This window comes from Notamacropus eugenii, chromosome 1 (assembly GCF_028372415.1).
Source record: "Notamacropus eugenii isolate mMacEug1 chromosome 1, mMacEug1.pri_v2, whole genome shotgun sequence".
Classification (NCBI taxonomy): domain Eukaryota; kingdom Metazoa; phylum Chordata; class Mammalia; order Diprotodontia; family Macropodidae; genus Notamacropus; species Notamacropus eugenii.
This window is the reverse complement of record NC_092872.1, coordinates 354367646-354390461: the sequence shown is the minus strand read 5'-3', so window position 1 is coordinate 354390461 and position 22816 is coordinate 354367646. Positions and strand designations below refer to the sequence as shown.

Sequence of the window (22816 nt, the reverse complement as noted above, 5' to 3'; positions counted from 1 at the left end):
ATAGTCTTGAGTCATAGACTCAGCAGAAATGTTAAAGAACCTTTAGCTTTCAACTCCTTCATTTTGTAGCTATGGAAAAGGAGGCCCAGAGAGGTTAAGTGACTTGCTAGATCATAACCAGATTCTACCCTCTAACTGCATAGGTGCCTCCCAAAGGCTCTGCTCTTGGTGCTCTACTCTCCATTCTTTCTCAGTGACCTTATTCATATTGATGGGTTCAGTGACTTCTGTGCTGCTAATTTCCAGATCTATACATTGCTCTAGGCTCTTTCTCTAGCTCTCACCCTCCATCACCAATAGTCCATTAGACATTTTGAACTGGATGTCCTATATGCAACTCAGACATATCCAAAACTGAATTCATCCTCTTTCCCCATAACCTACAATATTCCAAACTTCTCTATCCTTGTAAAGGGCATCACTCAATCCTTCTGTTCACACAAGTTCACAGCCTTGGTGTTATCCTACCTCACTCTCACTTGCCCCACCTGTCTAATCACCTGCTAATTTCTACTGATTTTATATCCACAAACTTGTGTCATATCAATCCCTTCCCTCCACCCACAGGGATACTGCCCCAGTTCAGCCACCATTAATTCTCACCTGTTCTATTACAATAGCCTTCTAATTTATCTCCCTGCCTTAGGTTTATCCCCTCCACAGTCACTGACATAAGCAGTACATATCTCTGCCAAAGGAATACTTCTAAAGCATAGGTCTGACCACATTCCTCCCTTGCTCCATTAAACTCAGACATTCCCTATTGCCTGAGGGATCTAATACAAACACTTTTATTTGACATTTAAATCCCTGGCTCCAACTCACCTCTTTTCTAAACTCTTCAGTTCAACCAAAGGGGATTCCTCAGGCAGCTGGTTGAGCAGGCTCTGGACCTGGAGTCAGGAAGACCTAAGTTCTCAGAAGACCTGATCTCAGACACTTACTAGCTATGAGACCTTGGACATGTTACAGCTCTTGACAAAGGCTTATTACTCCCCTTTCCTTACTTCTTGTTGATCTTCACATGTACCATTGCATTCCCTAACTTACTACAGCTTAGCTCCTCAAAATCTCCTTGTCATTTTTTATAAAAGTAAATGTTCTTTCTCCTATAGAATGTGAGCCCCTTGAGGGGAGGAACCACTTTAGTTTTGGTCTTTGAATTCCTAGTGCCTAGCTCATAACAGGTGATCAATAAGTGCTTGTTGATTAATAGCCCAACACTACACAAGTTGCCAGTGGGAGAGTCAGGATATGAACTCAGCACCTCTGACTCCAGATCTGACTTTCTTTCCATTCCACCAAGGTGAGCCTATAGGTTATAGAGGATAACAGTCAACAAGCAGTATAGGTTCCTTGTGTCAGAATCAGTGGGGGACAATCTTGGGAGATGCAGACCAAAGGCAGGCTGGGTTAGAAATTATAGAGGATGCCAGTTGGTTGGGATGAAACAGGAGCATGTATGGTCACAAGAACAAGGGAGAGAACAGAATTATGAGCCTTTTAGCACACTCAAGAAATCGAACTATGGAAGCAGGGAGATTGGAGTTATGGGCAAAAATTCTAACAAAAGCACAGGGAGCAGATAAAAACACGGAGAGCCAGGGCCTCTGGTTTTTTCACATTTGTCCTTTCTACTACTGTAACAGATCTGTTTGTTGCTGAAGAGATAATGAGCTAAAGGGCTCCAAGTCTGAGATGTGGTGCTGGATGGGAGAAGGGGGAACAGGAGGGAGGGATAGAGAGATCCTGAGTGGTTTTCCCCATGTGTATGTTTGTTTTCCCCTGTGTTCTATGTGTCCCTGGGGAAGTCTTTTGCATTAGGCCATGCTGTGAACTGCTGAAGGGTTTTCTGTGGCTGATTTGGTTTCACAACAGCTGTGTCCTTGATAATACCTCCTAACAATATTCTGTTTTGAGAATAGCTTGCAGGACCTCAGCAGAGCTAAGCCAGTGCTGTAGGAAATGGAAACAGAAATGGACTGACCAATTAAAAGGAAGCTGAGCTCTGAGTGACTACAAAACCAATACTGGTTCCAGAGAACAGGTAATGAAACATATCTCCCTCATCTTAGCAGAGAGGTGGGGGTCTATTGGGTAGAATGGTGTACATACTGTCAAATTTTGCTTTTGTTCAACATTTTTTTGTATGCTTGTTAGAAGGGAGGGTTTATGACCATATTGGTCATCTCCAGAAATGACAGTTATATAAACACAAAAGGTCACAATTGCATTTTTAAAAAACAGTCAGAGTAAGATGAATTTTGACTGATTGCTAGTTAAGTGGATCCAGGCAAAGCTAGACTCTGAGGAAGGGCTATTACTAGGAGCTCCTTGAGGGCAGGGGCTGTATTTTTGCATTTTTGTTGTATCCCTAACCCTTAGCACAGTGCTTGGCACACAGTAGGTGCCTAATAAAGGCTTGTGAATGATATTGATGTTCACTGCTATAGTAGCTAGGTGGTGATGTGGATAGCCCTTGAGTCAGGAGGACCTGAGTTCAAATCCAGTTTCATATACTTATTAGCTATGTGACCCTGTTTGCCTCAGTTTCCTCACCTGTAAAATGAGTTGGAGAAGGAATGGCAAATACTCCAACATCTTTGCCAAGGAAACCCCAAAGAGGTCACGGAGAATAGGATACAATAGAAATGACAGCATCACAACCTGGTTTTTGTGTAAGAAATAACTTGTCTTCTCTGCAGGGGAGTAAAGAACCTACATGTCAATCCCAGGGAGGTAATAGTAGGGCCACCCAGTCAGGCTGGCACCAGAGGCAAGGAAACTTTCTGATGGGCAGGCTGGGGCTAAATTCTTCTGGGAATAAAATGTCTTCCCAACTTGTAATCAGACTTACTGAAGTTTGTGACATATGGTGCAAAAATGTTTTAGTAGTCACAGTACTAGCTAGTATTTATATAGTACCTAAAGGCTTACAAAGTGCTCTATGCATGTTAGTCTCATTTGATACAACAGTTCTGTGAGATAGTTGCTATTATTATCTTATTAGATGAGGAAACTCAGACTGAGAGAGTTAAATGATGTTGGGGGAAGGGTGTCACATAATTAGGAAATGTCTAAAGCAAGATTTGAACTCAGATTTCCCTGACTCCAAGTCCACAATGGGGCAGATCCATATAGAAAGAAAGGAGGCAGGAAGACAATCTAAGAAGGGGAGGGATGTTAGAACAGCTGCAGACCTTGAGCAAAAAGGACAGAAGTGGATGTGTGACCCAAGTCCCGTATGTTTTGTTCTTGTTTAGTTGTTTTCAGTCATGCCCAACTCTTTGTGTCCTCTCTTGGGGTTTTCTTGACAGAGATATTGGAGTGGTTTGCCTTTTCTTTCTCCAGCTCATTTTACAGATAAGAAAATTGAGGTGGACAGGCTTAATTGACTTGCCTAGGTCACACAAATCTGTCTAATGCCAGATTTGAACTCAGGTCTTTCTGACTCAAGGTCTCACATTCTTTCCATAGCTCTGCCTACCTTCCTCCAGTCATGTATGTAACCCTGTACAAGTGAATCAAACCTTCCCTGTGCACCTGAGATTCCATGGACTTCTCTACATGGCTGACTCTTGTAGCCAATTTGATTAACTCCCTAGAAACTCTACTTGGGCCTGTCATTCACCCCTAGGATTATGAAATAGTACTGAGGTTGTTTGCTTTCCTTAAAGTCCAATTCCAGTGACTCATTAGAGCATGGAGGTGACCTTGGACTCCACCAGGCTATGCCAGTGGAGCACCAGCACTGCAAGTCTTCCCAAGCTGGAAAGTCTTGGAGTTCAAGCTTGGTGGGGGACTCCATGTCTGTCATCCGTGGGCTCATCACCAGGAGCTGGGCCATCAGGGCACCATTTTTCTTTTTATTTCCTTCTTATCCACAGCAACTTTATAAAGTTCAGCTGTGAAAGGGCTAGGATCTGGGTTAGTGGAGAGAGATCATACTGCTAGAATCACAGATAATTTGAAGACCAAAATCTTTATTTCCTCCTTTCTGTTTGTTTTATGTTTCAGAGGTATGGATCTTTGGTAAAGGACTCTGCTTTCTGGACTACAACCAGAAACCATCACAGTCTCCTCCTCTCAGCTTCCTTACCAGCCTGTAGGCAGAGATCTGCTGGTTCCACCCAGCCTTAGCAATTACTGAACCAGAATTCCCACGCCCCAGTAGCACTTCCTTCTTTGACTGGCACCTGAAGTCCTGAACAAGACAGGAGCTGGAAAGACAAGATATGTTTAGAGGATGATAAGACCAGTCTGGCTAGTATAGATGTTTTAGTTGCAAAGAATATTATTTTTTGGGGTTCAGAGAAAACCTTTACTTAAATATCCTATAGTCCAGGGGATCTCAACCTGCTATCTGTGAAGTTGGTTTTTTGTTTGTTCGTTTAAGTATTTTTATAACTATTTCAGTATAATTGATTTCCTCTGTAATCCATGTGTTTTGTTTTGTGCATTTAATAATATTCTGATAGAGGGCCTTAGGCTTGGTGAGTGGAGTTCAAGAGAAAAAAAGATTAAGAATCCTGCTGTAGTTGTAGCTAGCAAGTCATTCTTGGCTTGGAATGGGGAAGGGTATAAGAGAGGGAAGAAAGGCAGAGAATTTAGTCCATGTGCAAACAGTTGGAATAAAATACCAATGTATTTAATGAAACACTAAATTATTAAATGAGCTTCAAGCATAGTATTTATAGCTGAAGCTCACAGAAGTTATTCATCGCAAAAGGCACTTATTTCTGAGGATTTCTTTCACAGTGTCTTCATGTGGACACTCCCCATCTCTCCCCACTACCCAATTCCTGTCAACTGACACAGCATTTTGAAACCTAAAATGAGACTACATTTTCAAGGGACTTTATATACATATATACATATATTTAAGATAAATGAAATTCACAGTTAATGAGTGACCTTATCGACCTTTCTTTCTCCTTATGGAGTCAGACTGATTTTCTTACCATTTTTCTAATATGTGATGGTTTTTCCATATCTACACCTTTTGCATCTTTCTCTGAGCTTCAATTTCCCTTTCTGTTAAATAAGGCTATTGAACTAGATGGTGTCTAAGATCCTTTATAGCTCTAATATCCATGGTTCTATATTTCAACCACTATTGTGGATGGAGTATGCCTTAGACTAAACCATCACCTCCAAAAGCCTAAACATTGAGATTCATCACACTGTTCTGATGCCTCTCCTACTATTTTGCTCCTCCTCAACCTTCATGTTACCTATTGTGTCATCTGATCCCTTGATCCATCACCTCATTCTCCAAGTCAGTCACTTCTGTCCAGATTTCACTTCCTTCTCTTTGCAGCCTTAATTCTATAAGAAGTCATCTTTGAATCTCTGATCTCTTTGTCTTGCCATTTCCACTTTGCTAATTCTCCAACTCAGGATACCCCTGCCATTTACCTTTTTTGTTCTTACTTGAACAACTCATCCAATTTTTCTTGAGGAATGTTTAAAATCATGTGGGTTGGGTCAACTACAAATTCAACCATTCATGCTATCAGACCTCTATTGGGCATTCGCGACTGTATGGCGATGCTATTCATTTAACTGACTCCCAATTTACTCCTTGCAGTGATTTTTCTAAACTTTTTACTTTTTCCTCAAAACTACAACTCTAATCCAGTCCCTTCTCTTTAAGCAAATGACCTTCTGTCTTCCTTGAGAAAGTTGAACCATCAGTGACATGTGTCCCTATCTAGAAGCAGCAGAATTCAAAAGAAAGAGCACTGTTTCCTTTCATAGAGGACCTGGATTCAAATTCTAGCTCTAATTCTAATTACCTGTGTAGTCTTTGATAAGTCACAATGTCTTTGGGCCTCTGTTTACTCACTTATAAAATTTGAGCGCTCGATTAGATGGACTCAGAGATCTTTTCCAGTTCTAGATATATGATACTGTGATATCCCACCAACTTGATCCACTTCTTTAATGTTCATTATATTCACTTATCTTCAATTTTCCCAGTCTCAGAGAGTGAGGTAGTCATCTTTCTTGTCAAGCCTAACATTTGTGCTTATGCCAATTCCTCACAGAGTATTCCATCAATCTGTCAAACTACCTTCAATCTTTTCCTTTCTATTGGATCTTTCTCCTTTATTTCCAAATGCTCAGGTCTCTCTTATATTTAAATATCCTTTCTTTGACTCTGATATCTCTGTGAATATCATCTTACTTCTTTCTTCCCTCTTTTATTGCCATTTCCTTACTATTCACTCCCTTCTTGTACTTCTAGCTCCTAGTTCCTAGCTCCATCACTTGATTAAAACTTCTTTTCTAAGGTCAGTCAGTCAGTCAATAAGCATTTATCAATCATCTACCTTGTGCCAGGCACTGTGCTAAGCACCGTCACCAATAGCCTCACCTGCCAAATCCAATTGCTTTCTCTCATTTCTCACATTCCTTGAACTTTCTATAGAATTTGACACCATTGATCATTCTCTCCTCCAACAAATCAACAAACATTTACTAAACTTCTATTTTTAAGGTTCACTGTGCTGCGTGCTGCAGATACAAAAAGAAAAAAAAAACTTGAACACACCCTGTCCTTCAAGAAATTTTTATTAATTCTACCGAGTATCCTTCCTGATACTCTTGCCTCCCTCAGATTCTGTGACATGCCTCTTTACTGGTTCTTCTCTTATCTGACAAATCTTTTTAATTTATTTTATTGGCTCAGCTTTCTGATTCCACTTTCTAAATGGTTTTGCCTTCCAGGGCTCTATCCTGATCCTTTTTCTCTCTATGCTTTTTCCTTTATGATAACCTAGACAATAGAAGCACTACTACTTATTATGATCTGGATGACCTTGGTTAAGTCATTTCCTTCCCTCTAGCATAGTTTCCTCACCTATAAAAGAGCTGCATTAGGTGATCTCTCAGGTCCCTTCCAGCTCTTAATCCTATAATCCCCTGGAAATGGTACTGTAGAAGGATGTGCTTTATGATATTGTGATAGGGAGAATATTTAGCAGAGGTCTCTTGCCATGTGGGTTAGGCTAGTTTATTTCCTTAAAAGGTACTGAAAGCATCCTGGAGACTAAAGTGGCTCAGGGGACTTGAGGTTTAGGCTATTGATTGATATGGCTTCCTGGTTGACTGAGTACAAAAAAACCAAGAGAAACTCAAGCTCCTCCCTGATGCTAGACTGGTAAACACAGGCAACACAGAGGCAGGAGACCTTTGTTCCATGTCCGAATGAACAGTCTTATTGAATATTCTTCCCCTGCTATGGCTAATTAAGTTTCTTTTGTTAACTGTCATATCATCTACTAGAGTTTCCTTTTATTCCAAGATTGAACCTAAATTACCAGGGGACTGGCCTGACTCAGGTCTTTCCTAGAACAGATACCATGTTAAGGGTGCCGTACAAGAGCAGCATGGTCAAATAAGAAAATATGTGCAAAGCACTTTGAAAACCTGAAAGTTCTATAGAAATGTTAAAAAAAAACAGTAATAATTGATAATGATAATGATAAATAATAACAACAGTTATTCCTCCCCAGAAGCCTTCTCACCCTGAAAAATCACTTAGTTTCTGAGGTTCCTTTCTCTGATTGACTAGTTCCTTCAGGAACTTCCATTTTAAACAAAGCACCCAAGTCAGGCAGATTCAATCCTTCTTTCCCATCTGGATGCCACCCCTTACTTTTTTTCCCACCATACCCCTGTGAAGGTAACCTCTTCCATCCCCATTAGAAATTAAGCTCCTTGAGATCAGGGGCCATTTTTATTTTGGCTTGTTTTGTATCCACAGCACTTAGCACAGTTCTTAGTATGTAGCATGTACTTAATAAATGCATATTGTCTTGATTTGCCCCAACCCCTACACTCACTTGATGGCAGCCATGGACTTCTACATTTGGACTGACAACTCCTGCTTTTAAAGATGAGCTGCTCTGATTGGAGGCAGTGAAGTACAATGGAAAGAAGACTGAATAGCAACTGCACGACCTGATCTGGAAGAAGTCCAGCTACTACTAGTCATATTAGCTTGGGCAAGTTATTTTCCCTTTATAAACCTCCATTCTCTTGTCTAAAAAACAAGAGGATGATAATACTTGCAACTCCTGCCTCACAGGAGTATTGTGAGGGAAGTAATCATTAAAGTACTATAAAACAGTGATAGCTTGTATATAATAATGATAATTATAGCTAACATTTATAGTGCTTACTATGTGCCAGGCTTTTTACAATTATCATCTCATTTGATTCTTACAACATTCTTGTGAGGTAAGTGTTATTGTTATTCCCATTTCACAGACGAGGAAACAGGCAAACAAGAGTTAAGTAACTTGCCCAGGGTTAGAGCTGGATTTGGACTCAGGTCTTCCTGACTTTAGGCTTGGTGCTCTATCCACTGCAGCCACTTAGCTGCCACAATTTACTCAGTACTTTAATGTTTGCTGAGCTTTTTATATCTATTATCTCATTTGCTTCTCACAACAATCTTCTGAGGTAGGTCTTATTGCTATCCTCATTTTACAGAGAAGGAAACTGAGATTGAGAGGTAAAGTGACTTGCCCAGGGTGACAGAGTTAGCAAGTGACTGAGGCAGGATTTGAATTCAGATCTTTATGACTCAAATTTCAGTTCTAAGCTATTATTGGTATTACTAATTTTATATTTCACAAAGCTTTGAGTTATACTGTATATAAGAATAAAATGTGTGAATGATTCAGTACAGTACTGGTGGTAATTTGATTAGAACTTTAACTTTAGGTCAGGAATTGCTCTTCTCTTCTCTCCTCCCCCTTTCCCCTCTCCAGTCCATAGCACAATACCTTCTATACAGTATAGATTTAATAAATGCTAATTGATTTTCACTCTGAAACTGACTGAATAATTGGTGAGTTCCTTACTGGACCCACCATATCAACAGGGAACCTAGCCATGTTGTTCACTCTCCACTTTTGACTCCCTGTCTAGACTGTACTGTATCCTCTGCCCTACTTACCCAACTTTTTGGTTCCCCTTTACATTTTGTTTCCCTCATTAGAATTTAAGTTTGTTGAGAGTTGGGCTTGTTTATGTGTCTCCAGAACTTAGCACTATACGGCACACAGTAAATGCTTCATAAACGCTCTATATCTAATCTATCCATCCACTTATCTAAGATGGGCATCTGGCCCAAGAGCAGGGACCTAACTGTCTTTTATAGCTTTGTTCCTATAGGAAAGTCAGATTCAATTTACACAGTATTGTCTTACAAGACCTTTCCAAATAACATGTAACTAAGTTCAAAGATTGCTTGTAACCAACTCAAAAAAGATCTCCAGATTCTCTTGTAGCAAAGACATGATTCTTGCCTTCCGTTCACTCCTCTAAGAAGTTATCCTATTACTGAACAACAACTGGGTTACTGTTTTACCTACCATACAGGCAAATTAGTTCTTTTGGAAAATGAAACACAAAATTCTTTTCATGCCAGAGGATGACCGGGATTGTGTGTGTAGGGGTGGGAGGAAGAATTTCCTTGGGTAAAATTAAGGCTGGGCTGTAGCCCATTTCACTAACCAAGAGAATCAAAACAAATCCATAAAACAATGTGAAACAAAAGAAGTTATTTATTATTCAGTACAGCTTCAACTCCCAAATTTGGCATATCATTAACATTTTACTTATAGGCTTTTTAATGAATGCAATTAAGACATATACTCTGGCTACTTGTGTAGGGCTCAAGAGAACATGACTGTTCTGGAAGTATGAAAGAGGTTGGCATCCAGGCTGCACCATGTGCCTTGCCTTCTCTCTCAGCCATCCTTGCTCCTAGTTGCCCCCCTCCTAGTACCTTCACAGCCCTGGACCTGCCTTCTATGCTTTCAGAACCATATTTGTCTAGTAGAAAGAGCTATTGGATTTGACCTCAGTTCTGGCCACTCCCAGGTCACCCACAGGGATTGGGGGAGAGTGAGGAGGAATTAGAAAATGGCATATAACCTTTGGTGAATACGGTTGGATCAGTCTAAGAAAAACACCATATTTAGGTCAAAGGTTAGAGAAGGAGAAGGAGAAGGAGAAGGAGGAGAAGAAGGAGGAGAAGAAGGAAGAAGGAGAAGGAGAAGTTCACAGAGGCAATCAATCCGATAGATTAGATAGGGATGGCATTGGAACTATGAATTAGATTTGGAACCAGAGAACCTGAACTGCAATCCCAACTTTGCTCATTACCACCTTGTGACTGTGGGCAAGTCATTTCTCCTTTTTGACCTCAGTGCTTCTTCTGAAAAAAAAAAAAGTTTTTTTTCTTCCTTCTTTACAGACATGGGGGACTATGGGTATGAAATGTTGCATATATTATCAGACTCAGCTGATGTGTTGGTCAGTTATGCTGAAATTCCCCCCCTCCCTTTTTTCCTTCTTTATATTTTGTTAGAAGGAATGGCTTGCTGGTTAGGAAAGTGGGGAGATATTATATTTAGAAATAAAGTTGATGTAAAAACAAAAGATATCAATAAAAATTAAAAATTTAGGAAACAAAAAATAAAGGAAGTTAGTTGGACTACATGTTCTCCGAGGCTATTCCAGTTCTAAACATTATGAAACTGTGACTGAACTAAGTGCAGACCAAACAGCTTCAGTACCAGAGTTAGGAAGGGATTGGTGCAAATATACAAAGGGCCAGAAATATCATGGAAGGAGAAGCCAAAGGTACTAGGTACCTGTCTGAGACAGAGGCCTTTTATAGCAAAAGCACAGCAGCCATGTCCCTCCCTTCTTAGCTAGGTCTACCTGACTGACTTTTTGTGTCATTCTGGGCAAATCAGTTCACCTCTTAGCCATCATTTTTCTCATTGTCATCATCATCATCATTATTGTTATTGATAGCAATTTCAATTCGTAATAAGGCAATATGAACTGATCTTAGAGTCAGAACAACCTGGGTACAAGTTCTACCTTTAATTCATACTGAGTGACTATGTGACTCTGAGCAAGGCAATGCACATCTCAGTGCAATCCACTGAGCCAGGATTCTTAACTTTCACAGGTTTTTAACTTTTTAAAAAAGTTAAAAAAAAGTTCTTAACCATTTTTCTGTGGCATGGACTCCTTCAGCAATCTGATGAGGCCTATGGACCCCATCTCAGAATAATGCTTCTAAATGCGTAAAATAAAATACATAAGGCTTCCCTCTATCTAAAATAATATATATGTGTATATATGTATATATATGTGTATGTTTATATACACACTTGATATCTATATAGTTTATTATCTATATTTATCTTTTCTCTCTCCCTCTCCCTTCCCCCCTCTCTCCAATTTCCAGGCTCTCATACTCTAAGTCTAAAAGTTGCAGACCTTTATTGGTGAAGGGAGTTTCCTTATTGTGAATGCCTGACACTGAAGAAATTATAGGTCCATATAAAACCAATATTAATCTTGAAGAGGAAGAAGGAGGAGAAGAAGGAGGAGGAGAAGAAGGAGAAGTAGGAGAAGAAGGAGGAGCAGGAGAGAAGGAGGAGGAGGAGAAAAAAAAGAAGAAGAAGGAAGAAGGAGAAGATAAAGAGAAGAAGAAGGAGAAGGAAGAGGAGGAGGAGTAAAGTTATTATGGGAGAGTTTGGGATTAGTAACTGATGGATGAAATGGACCCTTTTGTTTCTTGTTTTTCTGGGCAGTCTGGGGAGGGGGTTGCTGATTTCTGGAGTCATAACTTTGAAGCTTTCTCCCCTTCTCTTGAAAAGACTTCATACCATTTCATATAGTTGTTCTTTTTATATTAATGTTTTTCACCTTTGCTCTGTCTCCCTCAAACTGACACTAGCTCCTGCTGGGTCATCTTGCTGCCTCTGGCTCTATGCATAGGACAGATGTATGCTCCACACCATTAAGGGCCTGGGAATTGATCTCCTTCCCTTTCCCCAGAAACTGATCAAAGTCTTGGCTGCTCACAGTTAGGCTAGATCTCTGGATGGTCCTCATAAAAGCATGGATTTCTTTCTCAAAAAATGGGAAATAGCCACCCAGATTTATAGAAGGAATTCGATCTGTTATTTCATTTGTTGAGAAATAGCATAGCAAAGGGAGCAATTAGGTGACAAAGTAGATAAGACTGCCAGGCTTGGAGTCAGGAAGACTCATTTTCATAAATTCAGATTCAGCCTCAGACACTTATTAGCTATGTGACCCTGGTCAAGTCATTTAACCCTGTTTGCCTCAGTTTCCTCATCTGTCAGATGAGCTGGAGAAAGAAATGGCAAACCACTCTAGTATCTTTGCCAAGAAAACTCCAAGTGGGGCCACAAAGAGTTGAACGTGACTAAAAACAACTGAACCACAAGCCAGTAACAACTGTACAAACTTTCAGCCAATCATCTTTTCACAACAGGGAATATAACAAGTTACCCTGGATACCAGAAACTTGAGGCATTATGAGATATGTTCAATGGTGGAAAGTACAGTGGAAAGCCATTAGATTCTGAGTTAGAGGATGTAGGTGTGAATCCTAGCTCTACGAACTACCATCATGACCCTTATTCTTACAAGCTTCAGTTTCCAAGTCTGTAAAAATGGAGGAACTGGACAAGATGATCTCTATGGTCCTTTACATACAGCTTCCTGTTCTCTTGATTCTATGTGTCATTCATGAGCAGAGGTGAGGTACTTTTGTGACCTTTGCCATAAGTCTGAGAGCCACTCTCAAGGTTATTAAAATGGTTAGAAAATTAAATAGGCCATTTCTCCTTTACTAAAGCACATCATTAGGGCAAAAATGGAGGGTTAAGCCTACAGTCTGCTCAAGGGGAAAGAACCTTAGCTTAGGAATCAGGGGGTCAGGGTTTGAGCTTCCGCTTGTCCACTAACTTGCATTGTTAAGGAAGTCATTTAATCTCTCTGGGTGTTAGGATTTATAGTGGTGCTACAAGGAAGTGAAATATGGAAGTGAGATTTTTCGTCTTTTCTATGTACAAGGTCATTTGCTAGGCCTGTGAGAGATATAAAGATGGACAACTGATGGTCCTCTGATCTTATCTTGCCCTCCTGCCTTGCTCCAATCTACCTTTCTGACCTTATTTCACACTTTCCTATATTCATTCTATATTATAACTACTACTGGCCATTTTCTGATGATCTTTACATCTTTGTGCTTTCACACACACACATACATACACACACACACTAACTCATATGTTGGCATAACAGTTCCTGTTGAAATCCTTTTCTTCTTTCAGGGTTCAGGCTAGAAGCTACCTCTTTCATGAAGCCTTCTTTGATGTTCTCTACTGCAAGTAAAGTTTTCTCCTCAAAATTTTCTTGAGTTATTTTTGTCTGGTTCTCTCCTTTGCCTCTTTCACATTCTACCTTGTACACACACACACACACATACACACACACACACACACACACGGGGTAGGTTTGGTTCCTCTCTACCTCTAGCCTCATACATGACATCTTATAGTAGAGGTCCTTGACTAGTAGGATACACTACATACATCAAGGGGAAGGGAGAAAGAGGGAGGGAGGAAGAGAGAGAGACAGAGATACAGGGAGAGACATAGAGAAAGAGACAGGGACAGAGAGACACAGGGAGAGACATAGAGACACACAGAGATAGAGACAGAAAGGAGAGAGAAAAGATAGAGGAGAGAGACACAGAGGAGAGAGACAGAGACACAGGAGAGAGAGGGAGAGAGAGAGAGAGAGAGAGAGACAGAGAGAGAGAGAGAGAGAGAGAGAGAAGAGGAGAGAGAATATGAAGCAGCTTTGCATTCAAGGGAGAATTAGCCCTGAGAATGAAGAGTCAAAATCCATAGAGCATCAGCCTCAAGGAAACTGAGTAGCCTACAGCATGAGAAGACAAAGGATACTGAAGTCCTGCAGTACAGAGGCATAAGTGCCCTACAAGATGGTATGTGCCTCACTCCCAGTGCACTTTAAGTTTTTAAGTTTTAAGTACTTTAAATACATCTTCCCTTGTGATTGTGTGTGTCAGCTGGAGAGAACATCCTAGGTTTATGAGGGGAATGTTTTGTTATGATTTTCTTTTGCGCTGAGCTATGTCTACGGACTATTAAAGATAAACACCCCAGTGGGAGTTCATAAGCTAGAGTTTTAGGAGTGCAGATCCTTGGTGTGATCTTGAATCAGAAGTAGTAGGTTCCCTCTGGAAGAGCCGGTGTGCTAGTGTGAGCTCCAGTTGGGGGTGGGGTAGTCCATTATGCTATATATATCTTATCCATCCCATTAGACTGTAAGCAACTCAAGGACAGAAACCATATCATTTTTCATCTTTGTACCCCCATTACCCAGACAATGATCTTGTCAATATTTTTAACTAGTTTTGTGATTTCATTGGGGTAGGAATTTCCTGATGAGGAACATTGTCAATGAATTTTAGCACCTCCTCTGCAGATTTTTAATCTCAGAGAGTAGCCGGGGTGGGTGGGGGCATTGAAAGGTTAGGAATTAGACTTTTCCACCTGCACTTCTGCTTGGTTTCATCTCCATGGAAAGACATGCCCCTGTGTCAGGTGTCTCTCCCCCACTCCATCTTCCCCACCCCCTCAGCTTTCCAAATTCCTTTTGTGTATTATCGTCCCCCATTAGATTGTAAGCAACTTGAAGGCAGGGACTTTCTTTTTCCTGTTTGTATCCCCAGTGCTTAGAACAGTGCCTGCAACATAGTAGATATATAATAAAAATTTATTGAATTGCATTGAAAAATGACCTCCCCAGGGTCATAGAACCAGCACATGTCAGAGAGCTCTGAAATCAAGTCTTCTTGGCTCTGAGATCAGTGCTCTATACTCCTGCTTTCTATCCATGTAATAGATCTTCAATAAATATTTATTGAATTGAATTGAATAAAAACTTGTCCTTAAGGAGTCTGCAGCCTATTAAAAAAAGATAATAGTATAAGGAACAATCAAAAGATCTCAGAAGACCTGAGTTTCAGTCCCAGGATATGATGCTGAGGTCTCTTCTAGCTCTGACATTCTATGGTTTTATGATTCTAAGGTCCCTTCTGGTTCTGGCTTTCTATTAGATTTCTATATTCTCTTCAAATGACTATAATACAAGGTTGAATGTTAGCACACAATAATAGAAGTTCAAAATGCTATGGGATTCAAAGGAGGGAGAAATATAAGGATAATAGCTGACTGAATTATATCATCAAAGTGTTGTGAGGATCAAATGAGATAATGGTTTTGAAAGCCCTATAAAAAAGCACAAAAAGCTATACTTGTAGCAGTGATCATAATTAAGGCACCCAACTGACCTAGTTTTATCCACATATAAGAGACCCTCACCTGTAAAGTAGCCGGCATCTGTGAAGCACTTAAAATCAGGGCCATTCTACTAACAGAACATTTATGTTAAACACGTTCAGAAACAGGTAAGGAGGTGGCATCCTGTTGTTGATCCCCCTGCGCTTGAAATTCAAAGATTTGTGACCCTGGCTAAATCATTTAACCTCTCTGGACCTGTTTTCTGTAAAATCAAAGGGATGGCCTCCAAGATTCTTTCCAGCTCTAAGTCCTGTGACTCCATCTCTTATATCCATTAGCTGTATGACTCTTAGAAGGTCACTTAGCTGAGCCTTACATGAAGATATTGGGTACTCATAGGGGTAGCTGTGAAGGACACATTTTATAAACCTTGATATACTTATCAAAACATGGTTTGTTATTATTACATACCTCACAGAGCAGTTGTGAGGAGGGTAAATGGTCAGCCAGAAGGCTGGGTATAAGAGAGGGTCAAACTTATTCTGTGTAGCGTAAAATATAGAATCGGGATCAAAAGACAGAGATGACAAGCAGGTGAATTTTAGCTCAAAGGAAGAACTTCCCAATGACTACAGCTATCTGAGACTGGAATGTGCTGCTGTCTAGTGAGATATCATCAAGTTCTCCATTCTTGCAGTTGTTCAAGGAGAAATGCATGAATACTTGTCAGGGATGGTGGAATCATAGAATTTAGAGCTCACAGAGACCTTAGGGGACCTTCAGGAAGGGTGCGAGCTTGATAACCTTTGTGGACCCTTCCAAATCTGAAAGTTCATGATGTCACAAAACTATTTGATAAGAGGCAGCTATTTGTCACAGTGTATAGGGCATGGGGCTTGCAGTCAGGAAGCTCTGAGTTCAAATTCAGCCTCAGATATTCAGATAGCAGTGTGATCCAATAGCAAGTCACTTTAACTACCTCAGTTTTCTCAACTGGAAAATGGGGATCATAACATATAGATGCTTAATAAATGTTTATTTCCTTTATTGCCTTATAAGAGCTCTCCCCCCACTTCAAATTTTTCAAGTTGAGATATCTGATTCCTGTAGCATCCCAATTGGGGATAATTTAAAAAAATAGATTACTTGCTTACTTAGAGCATCAGCAAGATTCTCAAGAGAAAAACATACTGTATATTCAAGTCATTCCCCCTTCACTTTAGGCACTGTAATCAGAGTAGTCATTTGGGCAAATCAAATTAGGAGGACATAGAAACATCCCCTTTTTTTGTAATTTAAAATACAACTCCATACAAGACAAAGCAGGGATTGTTACTATCAAACTGATGTTAACTATGGAAATTCACTGGAAAGAAGGTTAAAAACCTGACAAAGCTGAAATAGGGTCAGCCCTCAGTGAAATGGTGAAGGATGCATTGTTTGGTTCTAGTGTTTCCAGGTTCCCCTTGCAGTAGGGTTCTTGGGGGTTTCTGTTACCTCAATCAGAACAGCAGAAAGAAAAAAAAAGAACAGCAGAAAGAGAGATCTCTGGGGGTAAGAAGGTAGAAGATATCTTGAAGGGCAGTCTCTCCTCCCCTCTGATCCTGCTATATGAAAATGGAGCTAGCCCAAGTTTCTGGGCTGGTGTTTTTAAATTGGTCCTTCTACTGTAGAATTGAGATGATTGACAAAACAGGGGAGTCAAGAGAGTCAGATGAGCCCCTTTGTGGAATAATAAGTATGAGGAATTTGGTTACTAACGATTTTCTCTGTGTGTCTGTGTTTGTGCCGCTCTGCTTTGTGTGTGGCCCCAGGGAGAGGTGCTTGATTTTTTACATTGGGCTGTGTCCCAAATTGCTGGAGTTCTTAAGACAACATGCTCCTCAAAGCTGAGCAGTGAGGAAATGCATGTCATAATGTCAGTAACAGCTGCACCCAAAGCTACTCTTTCATCCTTCTCTAGTCTTTCAGGGAGGCCTGTATGTGGTCTTTATTATTGGGGCTCACGAAACCCTTACTGTTTCATACTCAATGATATCATCTTGATTCCTTAGTAAAGAGAGAAAATACCACTACCAGATAGATACCAACGATGGCTTCTCCTCTATTTGGAGGATGAGTCTTGCCATTCCTTACCATAAAGTCTTTGTTATCAGTCATGGATGAAAATTGGCCCTTTGAAACCTCAGCCCAGTGTAGTGGGTGAAGGACTAGATTTGGAGGAAGGAAAGCCTAGGTTTAAATCCTGCCTCATATGGTTACTAGATGTGTGACTCAGGGCAAGTCAGTAAATCTTTCTGTGCCTCAGTTTATAAAATAAGAAGGTAGGATTTGATTAATTCTGATGTCCTTTTCAACTTTAAAACTATGATCTGGAAAGCTGGAAACTGTTTTGTGGTAGCAAAAAAAGACTTTATGATTCTAAGAGTCTTACAGATGGAATATTGCAGATTAAAGATGAATATAGGACTCCAGGCTGCACTTTTAACTCTCTGCACTTTTTCTATCAGATTACTACAGAAACCTCTTAACTCTGGAAATTCATTTCATTTCTGCACTTCTCATATTGGAAGTGCCTTTGGTCCCTTCAGCCTCTTCCTTTTGATTATTCGGCTCCCAGAATCTGCACTGGGTATTTTCGTCTCCTCTTCCAACCCCTACCCCTTTCACCCCTTTCAGATTCCTTTTATGTGCTATCTTTTTCCATTAGAATTTAAGCTCCTTGAGGTCAGGGACTGCCTTTCCACTTCTATTCTCAGCACTTAGGACAGCTCCTGGCATATTAGTAAATGCTTGTGGACTTGACTATTCTTGAAATAGAAACTCTCTGGAGTTTCTGTCACTGACATTTGCAGACTCAAAGTGATTATCACCAGGTCTTAACATTCTAATGAAAGGCTATCAAATCATAGGATAATAGATTTAGAACCAAAATGTATTTTAAAAGTAATTTCATTGACTTAGAGAAGAAGAAAGTAAGTCCTAAGGGAGTTAAATGACTTGCCCAAAGTCACAAAAGCAAAAGCTGAAATGTAAATCCAAACTTTTGGATTTGAATACAAATTTTTATGGATTTCAAATTTAGTTCACCTCCCCACTACACTAAAGGTGTTAAACATGCTCTATTCCAGAGTGATGCCTAAACTAGATTAAAATATAATTGGGAAATATTTTAACAAAATTTTAAAAATACAATAGGATATAGATAATGTTAATATATGTTTTTTTGAAGTCAACATGTGGTCTTCAGAGATCCTTATGTATGTTTTAGTGGCCACATTTCTTTTTGTATTCAACACCCCTGTCCTGAAGCAGGAATGGGGCAACTGAATCTATATTTTGCCCAGAAAAGGGCAGGGAGAGGCAGTCACTGTCTGACAAGCCATCATCTCAATTCTACAGTAGAAAGACCAATTTAAAAACACCAGCCCAGAGATGGTCTCTGAGGGACCTCAGAAAACTTCTAGTTCAATTGCTGTCTGATCAAGGATCTGTTTTACAGCATATCTGACAAGCCATTGACTGAAGACCTCTAGTATGGGAGAGTCCTTAGGAGTATGTCCTAGGGTGGTCCATTTGGTTTTGTGAAACCTCTAATCCTTTGGAAGTTTTCCTTATATCAAGCCTAAATGTGCATTGTGGCTGCTCATAGGTCTGCCTGCCAGGGTCAAGAAGAACTCATTCAATTCCATTTCTATATTTAAAATATGTTAAGCCTGCTACTGTATTCCCTTATACATCTACTATTCCTCAAGATAAACATTCCTGGTTCCTTCAGTGGATCCTCCTATGGTATGATTCCCAATCTCCTTGATTGCCTCCTTGGGGCACAGTTAAATGTCTTTCCTAAAATGTTGTGTCCAGAACTGAACATAATATTCTAAACATGGTCTGACAGGGGTGGAGTGCATGAAATGATTATCTCCCACTCCTGGAATTTTCCATCTGGAAGAGTTACCTAGGAAACAGCAGTCAATCCTCACTGGTCCAACTCCATCAATCTGAGTGGCAACCAGGCCCAGGAGGAACATTACTAGACGGGTAAATCAGAGGAATACCAGATATACCTCGATTTCACATTTAACAAAGTCTATTGTGCTATGCTTTTGGATAAGATGGAGGGATGTAAGTTAGATGATAATGTAGTTATATGGATTTGGAATTGGTTGAATGATCAGACAATGAATTGATTGATATAAACCTGCTCTATCTTTGACTGTGTGGTATTTCACATGTTATTAATGATTGGGATGAAGGCATGCTTGTCAAATCTGAAAATGATAAAGATTGAGGAGAGACGACATTCTTGTTAGCAAAATCAGGATCCCTAAAAAACCTTAAATTGAACTTTGGTCTGAAGGAAACAAGTTGGAAACCCATATGGTGTAGTGAAAGAAGAACTAAATTTGGAGTTTGTGGACTCAAAATTTTGGCTCTCTTATTTATTACCTGTGTGATCTTGGCAAGTCATTTAACCTTTCTAAGCCTATTCTTGACTTATAAAATGAGGGGGTTGGACAAGATGATGTTTGACGTTTCTTCTAGCTCCAAATCAATGACTCTAAGATGAAAATGAATAGGTTAAAATAAAAAATCTTATACTTGGGCTCAAAAAAATCCACTATAGAAGTATAGGGTAATGGGTGGTTGACTAGACTGTGACAAAGACCTGGGTGTTTTGATGAACTACAAATTTAAATTGCCCAACAGTGTGATGGGAGCTAAGAGTTAGTGTCATCTTAGACTAAATTAACAGAGGCATAGCATCCAGAGCAAGGGAAAGACACTCCCCTGTACCTTGCCCTAGTCAGACCGCAGTTAGACTACATCATGTGGCAAGGTGTTAACAATCTAGAAAATATTCAGAGGAGGGTAACCATTTCAATAAAAAGAATAAAAATCACACTGCATGAGAATTGGTTAAACTGGTTAAAGGAACTTGGGTTGTTTAGGCTGGAGAAGAGAAGACTTGTATGTGTGTGTGAGGGTGTGGGGATATCATAACTGGTCTCTTCTGCTATTTGAAGAGCTTCAGAGGGAAGAGAATTTAGACTTGATTTTTCTTGACTTCATAGGTTATTACCAAGAGTAGTAGGTGGAAATTGCTGATCAGCAAGATTAGACTCCGATATAGGGAAAATCTAACAATTTGTTGTTGTTCAGGCATTTCAGTCATGAATGACTCTTCATGACCTGATTTGGGGTTCTCTTGGCAAAGATACTGGAATGGTTTGCCATTTCCTTCTCTAGTTCATTTTACAGATGAGGAAACTGAGGCAAACAGGGTTAAGTGACTTGCCTAAGGTCACACAGCTAGTTAGTGTTGGAGGCTGACTTTGAACTCAGGTCTTCCTCACTCCAGGCCTTGCACTCTATTCACTGCATCACCTAGCTGCCTTGACAGTTGGAACTGTCCAAAAGTGAAATGGGCTGCCATGTGAGGGAGTGAGTACCCCATCTCTGTAAGGCTTCGAGCCATGGCTAAATAATTATCAGATTTTGTCAACAAAATTCCTTCTCAGGTCTGGGTTGGCTGTAGTGACCTCAGAGGTCCAGCATATTGTGCATCAGAGACCCTGAGTTCACATTCCACATCTGATGTTTACTACCTGTAGAAAAGTGCCTTCACTTCACAGGACTTCAGTTTCCTCACCTGCAGTGTGAGGGGATTAGACTAGGTAGTTTGGTCTTCTGTCCTGAAATTTCTTTAGTGCCTGAAACCTCACATTCCACCATTAGAGTCATTCCTCCGAGTCTTAAAGACTACTTAATCTTTCTAAATTGTTCATATATTTTAAACTTTATGCCCTAATACTTTAGTGGGAGGAGTTGACAATCAACTGAGAAAAAGATGCTGCAGGAATGGGTCCCAACTGAGAAAAAGACCCTGGAGGAATGGGTCCCAGCTGAGAAAAAGATCCTGGGGGAATGGGGCCCAGCAAGGAATCTGAGGATATAAGAAGGAGAGGGTATGAGAGAGAGAGCAAAGAAAAGTGATAGGGTGGTAGGGTACCCATAGCAGGTTTTATTTCACTTCATAACCCCAGCTCATAGTAAAACCTGGGCTTGTCTCCCTCTTATATCCCTCTACCTGTTTTCAGACTATAGGGAATTAAAAGAGAGCTATGTAGGTTTGGAGGTAAGACTCACCGAAGGAATGGGAAGGTACAGGGAAGTTTTTGAATCTCCCTGAAAATTGCTGTCTTGGAAAATGGTGGTTTGCTCTCCTGGGGCTGACTCGATGGTACACAAAGGAACAATCGCATCCTCCAAGAGAAAGGGAGGCTCAGGATCTGCAGCATAATACTTGAACCTCTGGTGTCTTTCTCTTTTGACCACCAGGCTCTTTTCATCTCTCCCAGTCTCTAAGCCAGCTGGGCCTCGGCCAGTTACCTTTTGTCTCATTGCAGGTTCTGGGCTGTGTTGGTCTTCCAGATGGTGTCTTGGGGCTTGGGAAGAGGTCTTCATTTTGGAGATCCTGAATGCTTCCAGGCTCCGGGGATCCAGCACTTGGAAAGTGACTTCATCCAGGAATTGAGAGAACTGCTTCTTAGTTTTCTGTCTCCTGTCCATAACTGCAAAGGAATGCTTGCTGGTTGTGCTCAGATCTGAAGTGGATGAGCCTCTTCTTTTCAGAGCCTCTTCTGGAGGCCTCCAACCCTGCTTGTCTCCTCTGATGGGATGTGATACAAGACGTTCCAAGCTCTGTGATCTAAATCTCCTTCGGGGACTATGTTTGAGGGAATGGGGTAGCCTCCAGCTTTCACCCTCCTTTCTGTTTATCAGTAAACTCTGAACTCCTGCTTGGGGGCTAGGAGGAGAATCATCATCATTCTTGCTAGAGCTGTCAGATTTTGAGAACAGTCTCCATGAGAGAACCCCAGAAAGGACCCTTCGAAGACTATGGAAGCTCTTCTCACTTCCTGCTTCTGAGGACCATGAAAATGGAGGAGAACAATAAGATCTTTGTTCTGCCATTCTCTTGCTTTTCTGTATTCCCAACAGGGGTGTAAAACTTACCAGCAGAGGAGGTAGACCTTGAATTAAATTCCAACTCACATATCTTCACTGTCTTTCTGTCCACCAACTCTGTACAGGGATCCACCAAGTGTACAGGGATGAGTAGCACTCAGAACCATAGATCATCCTCTCACCTCCGCAATGTCACTGGAGCCTAGCTGGAAATCTAAGCTGGTCTTTGCTCTATTGGCATTGCAGGATTAGACAGAACTCATTGCTCCTGACCCCACCCCCTACCCAGTAGATCAATCCCACATTCTCATTATCCAGACTGAACAGCTTAATCCTGAGGATAAATCTATTGGTTAGGGTGGCAGATACCCTGCAGAGCTCCACATGCCCCCATCAATACTGATGAGCTAATGGTGAGCTGGGTGGATGACCTCTGGCAATTCAGATCAATTTTCACTAAGCAGGACCTTGGTTTCTGAGCAAATAGAAAAAATCTCCACTAGTTATTAGGGGTCATGTTGTCATTGGTACTATCCCAATGTACTGAGAATTCCATTCAGTTTAACAAATATTAAAAACCTGTGCAAGGGTTCATACTTGCTATGAGCTAGAAGTGATCTTTCCACTACACCATGCTATCACTTTATGAGGTAAAACTT

The 22816-nt window shown here is 40.6% G+C and overlaps 1 protein-coding gene and 1 long non-coding RNA gene across 4 annotated transcripts in view; one reads left to right on the top strand and one right to left on the bottom strand.

Annotated features, from left to right (window-relative positions):
- Window positions 1-22816, bottom strand: part of BEGAIN (brain enriched guanylate kinase associated) — a 265638-nt gene that overhangs the window by 221881 nt on the left and 20941 nt on the right. The window lies entirely within an intron of this gene.
- LOC140518251 (uncharacterized) lies at window positions 16704-22253 on the top strand. The gene is made up of 3 exons (XR_011971884.1): window positions 16704-16739; window positions 19084-19226; window positions 21596-22253. It is a non-coding gene; the product is annotated as an uncharacterized lncRNA (long non-coding RNA).